The sequence below is a fragment of the Nothobranchius furzeri genome, chromosome 1 (genome assembly GCF_043380555.1).
Source record: "Nothobranchius furzeri strain GRZ-AD chromosome 1, NfurGRZ-RIMD1, whole genome shotgun sequence".
Taxonomy (NCBI): Eukaryota; Metazoa; Chordata; class Actinopteri; order Cyprinodontiformes; family Nothobranchiidae; genus Nothobranchius; species Nothobranchius furzeri.
The window spans coordinates 93843303-93851261 of record NC_091741.1 but is presented as its reverse complement, the minus strand read 5'-3'; the positions used below and the strand labels follow the sequence as shown (position 1 = coordinate 93851261).

At 51.3% G+C, this 7959-nt stretch overlaps 1 pseudogene; it reads left to right on the top strand.

Annotated features, from left to right (window-relative positions):
• The first annotated feature begins 1119 nt into the window (after positions 1 to 1119).
• On the top strand, positions 1120 to 7700 carry LOC139070737 (uncharacterized; annotated as a pseudogene).
• The last annotated feature ends 259 nt before the right edge of the window (positions 7701 to 7959 follow it).

The window sequence follows — 7959 nt, the reverse complement described above, 5'->3', positions numbered from 1 at the left end:
CTAGCATTCCGTCCTCTCCCAGGGATGGAGCGGCTTCTCCGGCCGCCCACCTGGACATGCAGTCAGTCTGCCGACGCGCTGCGACCAGGCTCAACATCCCTTGGCCCACCGTGGTCACTGAGGCTGTCAGATCCCGCTACGAGGGAAAGAAGCTGCCTCAGGCCACGAGGGCGGCAAAGCCCCTCCTTCCCGCCTTCCCGGAGCTACTCCAAGAAGTGAGGTCCTCCTGGGACAAACACCCGTTCAGCTCCAGGTCTCCTGTCCAAGGAGCCTCCTCGCTGGACTTCGAAGGGATGGAGAAGGCTGGCATGCTTCGCATGCCGCCGATGGAACCGCTGGTTGCAGCCCACCTGCACCCACGGCTCTCGTCGACTTCCTCCAGGCCTCCCGCTCTCCCTGCGAAGGCTGACCGCTTCCAGTCGGCGCTGAACGAGAGGGCGTACAAGGCTGCCGCCATCTTGGTCCGAGCTTTGAATGTCTCCTCCATGCTCTCGGCGTACCAAGCCGAGCTCTGTGAGGACATGAATACGAAGCCGGACCCGGAGGTGTGGGAGGAAATCACCGTACTGACCGACATCTGCCTGCGTGTGCAGCGCTGCGCGGTCCATGCTACGGCTAAAGCTATGGGCATGATGGTGCTTCAAGAACGTGCACGATGGCTGAACCTCACCAACCTCTCTGAGAGAGAGAAGGAGGACATTTTGGACATGCCAATCGTGCCTGAAGGCATTTTTGGCTCTGCCCTGGCATCAATGCAGCAACGGTGTGCGGCCAAAAAGAAAGAGGATGAAGCCCTTCATCTCTGCCTTCCCCGTAAACCCTCACCGGCGCTGCCGGCTCGGCCGAACCTGCCTCAGGCAGCTGCCCGAGCCCAGCCTCAGTTCCGGATCCCAAAGCGCCCGAAGCCTCAAACTGTCCAACCAGCTCCTTCGGGCTCAGCGCCTCGACCAGTTTGGCCTCAGGGATCCGGAGACCAAGCTGCTCCGCCGCCGGGACAATCCACCAGACACGGCGGTCAGCAGGTGAGGAGGAAGAAGTGGGCAGCCTGTCAGAGTTCTTCCCTCCCGACGCTGCAGCTGGCAGTTCCCCGTTCGCCAGCTCCTCCTGTTCGATGTTGCCATGGTGCTTTCTCCCCCCCTCACGGAACCCCTCCGGCAGAGTTTCCGAGCAGTCCAGGGTGGGGCCAGGACGTGCAGCCGGCGGTGCCGGCTCAAAACACACGTCACAAGCACTCACATTGTTTTTCACAAACATGTCACGCTCAAGGAGCATTAAAAGGTTCGCTGTCGCATCCAGACAAGATGTCAAGGGCGCAGCAAAAATGAATAAAAATGTCACCCATGAGCGGTTCCAGGCGGGGGCGGCCCCTGGCGGACTTTCCCGCCAGCCACGGGTCGTCCCCGTAAGCCTGGGCCGTCAAAGCACAAAGCCCCCGCGCATGTGCAGTGGCTGCCACGGGCACCGCTGCCCCACAACCTCTGGAGGGAGCTGCTGCTCCGTGTGTCACGGCTGTGTCACCGCTCTCCACTCACATGGAGGAATGGACAGCGGTTTCTGCTTCACGTTGGGTGCTGAGAACTATTTCGAGAGGTTACAGGCTCCAATTCGCTTCTGTTCCACCTCGATTCTCTGGCGTAGTGTTCTCCCACGCCCAGGGGTCGTCAGCTCACATCCTTCAGGGAGAAATCTCCTCCCTGCTGGAGAAGGGAGCGATATGCATTGTGCCTTCCGATCGGTCTCAGAGCGGTTTCTACTCCAGGTACTTCCTGGTCCCGAAGCAGGGAGGGACCGGGATTCGCCCGATCCTGGATCTGAGGGCCCTGAACCAATGCCTCAGAAAGTACAGATTCAAAATGCTCACGCTCTCATCCCTTTTGCGTCTGATTCACCAGAGCAACTGGTTCACCTCAATCGACCTGAGGGACGCATACTTTCATATTCCCGTGTACCCTCCACACAGGAAATTTCTGAGGTTTGCCTTTCAGGGAGTGTGTTACGAATACACCGTGCTCCCATTCGGCCTCTCGCTGAGCCCAAGGGTGTTTGTCAGGTGTACGGAGGCGGCGATCGCCCCTTTGAGAGGGAGGGGCATTCGGCTGGCCACGTATTTAGACGACTGGCTCCTGCTGGCACGGTCCAGAGAGGAGACAGCGTCAAACACGCTGGTTGAGATCCCTCACTTGTGTGGTCTGGGTTTCAGAATAAACTGGCAGAAAAGCGCTTTACTCCCCTCCCAGAAAACAACCTTTCTAGGTCTGAATCTGGACTCAGGGGCGTTCACGGCCCGTCTCTCGTTCTGCCTGGCGCGCTTCCGCCTACACAGTTCGGTGCGGTTTGCGTTATGCCTCAGGGTTTTGGGTCTCATGGCGTCGGCTATTTCAGTGGTACCACTCGGCCGTCTACACATGAGAGATTCTCAACGCTGGGTGGCTTCTCTGGGTCTCTCTCCAGTGCGCCACAGAGCGCGCAGGGTGACGGTCTCTGCAGCGTGCGTCGCGGCGCTCCGCTGTTGGCGTCACCCCTTCCTCTTGGCACAGGGGGTGCCTTTGGGGTTGGTTCTCGTGAGGAAAGTGGTCACGACAGATGCCAGCCTGTCAGGTTGGTGGGGGGGGGGGGGCTCCTGGAGGGTCGCTCTGTCAGGGGTGTGTGGAGCAGAGAGCTCTGGGGGACACACATAAATTATCTGGAACTCCTCGTGGTCTTTCTAGCCCTGAGGCGCTTCCTGTCTTTTCTCTCCGGCCATCATGTCCTAGTGAGAACAGACAACACCATGACTGTGGCTTATATAAACCACCAGGGGGGGCTGCGCTCCATGCGGTTACACACGCTGGCACGCAGACTGATCCTATGGTGCAGCAGGCATCTCCTCTCAATCAGAGCCACCCATGTTCTGGGTGTTCTGAATCGGGGGGCGTATCTGTTGTCCAGAGGGACACCCCTGTACGGGGATTGGAGCCTGCATCCAGCAGTGTTAGAACAGATTTGGATCCGGTTCGGCACAGCCGTAGTGGATCTTTTTGCCTCCAAGGAGAATGCTCACTGTCCTCTGCGCGACCGAGACGCTCCACTCGGTGTGGACGCGCTGGTGCACGACTGGCCACGGGGACTGCTTTACGCTTTTCCCCCAGTGGCCCTGATACCACCCACCTTGCTGAGGGTACAAACCCAGCTCCACACTCTCATTCTGGTGGCCCCATACTGGCCAGCCATGCATTGGGTGGCAGACATTTTCCAGCTCCTGGAGGGCCAACCTTGGAAACTTCCGCTTCGCAGGGACCTGGTGTCCCAAGCGGGAGGCTCGATCTTCCACCCTCATCCAGAACGGCTGGCCCTGTGGGCCTGGCCCCTGAGGGGTGCAGGCTAGAGTCAGCAGAGCTGCCCCAGGCAGTCATTCGAACCATTCAGAATGCTAGGGCCCCCTCCACTAGGTCCCTATATGACTGTAAATGGAGGGTGTTTGAAGCCTGGTGTCAGGGCAGGGAGGTCTCACCCTTCCAATGCCCGATGAACGTCATTCTGTCTTTCCTGCAAGACTTGTTGGATGGGAAGAAGGCTTTCTCCACCATTAAAGTGTACCTAGCAGCCATTTCCGCCCGACACTTGGGTTTTGGGAAGAAATTGGCAGGTCAACACCCCCTGGTGTGTAGCTTCATGAGGGGCGCGCGCAGGCTTCTCCCTGTGTCTCGACCCCTGGTGCCCTCATGGGATCTGTCCTTGGTGCTGTCGGCCCTCTCCGGGCCTCCATTTGAACCTATGGACGGCCTGGACCTTAAGATCCTGTCTCTTAAGGTGGTGCTACTCCTGGCTTTGGTATCTGCAAAGCAAGTTAGTGACTTACAGGCTCTCTCTGTGCACCCATCCTGCACCCAGTTTGCACCCGGTGACATGAAGGTGTCCTTGAAGCCAAACCCTGCCTTTGTGCCTAAGGTGGTGGGCTCCTTTTCTCCTATTATCCTCACAGCTTTCTACCCGCCACCCTTCTCCTCTCCTGAGGAGGAGCGGTGGCACAAGCTGTGTCCGATTCGCACGCTCAAGGAGTATGTGAATCGGACGGAGAACCTTCGCAGGGGGGACCAGCTTTTTGTGTCATGGGGTGGGCCTCGTAAGGGGAAACCCGTCACAAAGCAGAGGCTTTCCCACTGGATTGTGGAGGCTATTGCTATGGCTTACTCCTGTCAGGGCATTCAGGCTCCTGTTGGGCTCAGGGCCCATTCTACTAGGGGCCTGTCTGCTTCTTGGGCCCTTTTTCGGGGGCTGTCAATCCAGGAGATTTGTGCTGCAGCAAGTTGGGCTTCTCCACTTGCATTTGCACGCTTCTATAAGCTTGATGTTTCGGTCCCTGCAATGACTCACACGATTCTGAGCGTGGGGTCTTTGGCGGGCCAAGACGTATCCCTGTAGGTTGGTGATCGCTGGATAAGCTGTCTGGCAATACGGGAGTCTCCATATCCCATAGTGAGACATCGAAACGAATGTTAAGAAAGAGAACTTTAGGTTACTGTCGTAACCCCGGTTCTCTGAATAACATGAGTGAGATGTCTCACCAGACAACCCTTCTTGCTGGGCGAAGCGAGAAGAGGTGTTTATCTTGAATAGTGCGTACGTTGGGACGCTTGCTACTTATAGTAGCAGGGGGACGCGTATGTCACGGTCACTGGCCAATCAGGATTGGCGTATTGAGATAAGTGCTTCTGAGGAATCCGCGGAGGGGCGTATCCCATAGTGAGACATCTCACTCATGTTATTCAGAGATTCGGGGTTACGACAGTAACCTAAAGTTTTTAAAATTGATACGTGGGTGGAGTAAGACTCTGAGGGGGGAGTGACAACTTCTTTAAAGTTAATGATGTGTTTTGACCCACTAGAACTAGTGAATTTAAATGCAGCAGCAGCGGTGTTCACACATCTTCCCCTGATGATACTGCAGGTAACTAATCAGCTAACACTGCCTATCACCTTAGTGTCATTTGCCTCATCTCCACACGAGCAAACCGTGACAAAGGTCCGACCTGTGGTGAGATTTTTCCCACTCTGCAAAAGCTACAGCAACACTGCACCAAACAAGAAGATAACTCTGCCTTCTCAGGGAGCACAAAGGAGAATATTTAGAAAGATCTTTCCAACTGATTGATTATTTATCATAAAGAAACTGACACTTATATTGCAAGAGGGCATACAAAATCAGTGTTTTGCCACATATTGAACAATGGAATTGTTAAGGAATTGGATCGATAGACAGAATAGACAATGCCATTGATATGATAAAAACATATACATTTCCACCTCTAAATTACCTGCTGGATCAGATTAAGACAATGATAACTCACTTAGAATGTTGTCAATATTATCATTATCACCCAGTCACCCATCACGTTTAGTGAACTGGACCCAAACTTTAGAGCACATCCTTTCCACCATGCGGCTCTGTTTACAGCTGGCCTGCAGCACTGATGACATAACACTCTTGCACATGCGCTGCTGTCTATGTTGGGAAATCAGGTACCAAACTCTATGGTACCAAACCATGGCAACGCTTCATACCTTGTGAATGGGTCCATGGTCGGTACCACGGAATTTAGTCCAGTGCCTTAGAAATAGAGGTGGGAAAAATGATCGATTCTAAGATGCATCGCGATTCAGCCGTGCATGATTCCGCATCGATGCAGCAACATGACAAAATGAGATTCTCTCCCCTTTGTCTAGTCGGGGGTCGGCAACCGCGGCTCTGGAGCCGCATGCGGCTCTTCCATCCATCTGATGCGGCTCTCTGTGCTTGTAAAATAATGAATGGATATTTAAATAAAATGCTTTATATTTTACTGAATTAATTTTACATCTGTAAGCCAATTCTAAATGTAAAGATTGTCTGCGTAAACCTGAACGGTTCCAACCCGGTCTTACTATGAGACCGGGTTGACGGGTCACGCTTGTGCGTAATCATATGCGTGTTCTGAGCTGACGAGGATGTGAGATTCTGGGATTCTCCTCAGCTCCTGGATGTGTCGCCACATTGGAGACAAGAACAAGTGCTATTCAGCCAAAGTTTCATAATCAGGGAACATTTTCTAAGCGACAGGTCTCGCTTCAGTCGGAGGAATCTGCATGCACCCTGGTTCTGCGACGTGCTCCAAGCCCCTCTCCACATCTTCAGCTCACTGTGCGCCGTACGTACGCGCTGAAAGCGAGCTGCGCTGAGCTCCGTGTCCAGCTCAGATGGGAATCTTTTCTTAAGTGATTTAGCTACATCTGCGCGAAACGAATAAAGTGTCAGTTCGTCTGCATGCGTCGGGGTCTTTCTATTCTTTCTCCGTCAAAATAAATAGTCAAAAATGGGAACTATCCGGTCAACACAACACAAGCCCTGCTTTTAACTGTTTTGTTTTCTTGTGAAAATAGATCAAATTAAACTTGATTAACACCAGAGCCAGGCGCACTGCACCGTTATCTCCGTCACTGTAAATGAGGGAAAAACAAATTGATTGGATCCTTTTCTGACCTTCCCCACCTACAAAGTTTAATTACAACAATCAAACGTGACAGAGCCTGGATTTGTATTCTGAACAGTCTAAACATGTTTTAAAAAGAAACGTATGACAAAAGTGGCACCTGCTCAGTAAAACCACCAACAGGGTAAAAAATATCAAAATACTGTAGGCAGAGACGGGCTACAACTTCTGGATCCACTTAATATAAATCATTTTATTGATTATCTTCTTATGAAAGATAACTTTGACGTACACGAGCAACCGGTACCGGCTGCTGTCTGAGGGTAGGCCCCGCCCACAACGCCGCGGCTGCTGCGGTGTTTTCTTTACTGTGGGAAACGGGTAATAATGGCTCTTTGATGGGAACAGGTTGCCGACCCCTGGTCTATGTCTATGCGAGGACAATAAAGTTTTGAGGTTTTATAATTACTTCTGGGGGCAGAGTTGCAATGACATGCGCACTGCGTTGCCCTAGCGCCAATTTAAAACAGAAAAGGCGGACAGGGATACAGGGCCAACATTACCAGTAATCAAAGATGTACCCGTTACATTTAAATCGGATGTCTGGGCTAATTTTGGTTTTGGGATCCTGGATGTGAAAGAATCACTTAACACAGTATTTGTTTACTATTTTTAAGTTCAGTAGTATTCTATCTTAAAGCTGCTCTACCGAAAACATTATTTCTTATATTATTTAAGTAATTATAGGCAGCACAATTTAAACATTATTGCTCACTATAGTGAATAGATGAATGTTCTGTTTTTCAGGGATTTCGAAATCAAAAAGAAATTGAAAACTATTCTTCTGCTTTTATTCAGTAATGAAAATTTTTGTGTGAAGAATCGTGATGCATTTCAGACTCAAATTGAATCGTTAGGCAGATAATCGGAATCGGATCGAATCGTGAGGCAGGTAGAGATGCACACCACTACTTAGAAAGTACCAAATAGATAGAAAGATGTACTTTATTAATCCAAGGCTGAGAAAATACAGAACCCATCCCTAATCAAGACTGAATAAAAAGGACTTGAAGAAAGCCTGGTGCATTGGAAACAAAAGTGGTAGCCTTAAAGTGTCATGTTCTGTGTCCCCTTGGTCCCCAGCCCCCTTGTGTTCTTCCTTTGCGTTCCCCTCATGTGTCCCCTTGTGCTCCGTGTGTCCTTTGTTACATCCCCTCTTTTGTCTAGGAGTGGGGAGGGGAGAACACAGAGTAAATTAAAGTAATGCTAAATGAAAGGATAAGTAAGGAGGGATGGTGTCAGGTAAATGAGTGATTGGAGAAAGATTTACAAAATGGTTTAAAACATTTAGTTACACAAAGGTTGGATTTAAGATAATTAACAAGTTAAACCAAATAAACTCCCTCTGCTAAAATAGGGAGTGTGTAAAACAATAACCAACTTAAAGCGCTCTCTCTGGTTAACACCAGAGATAGGGGAGGAAAAGAAAATAGGGCAATATACTTATCTTAAC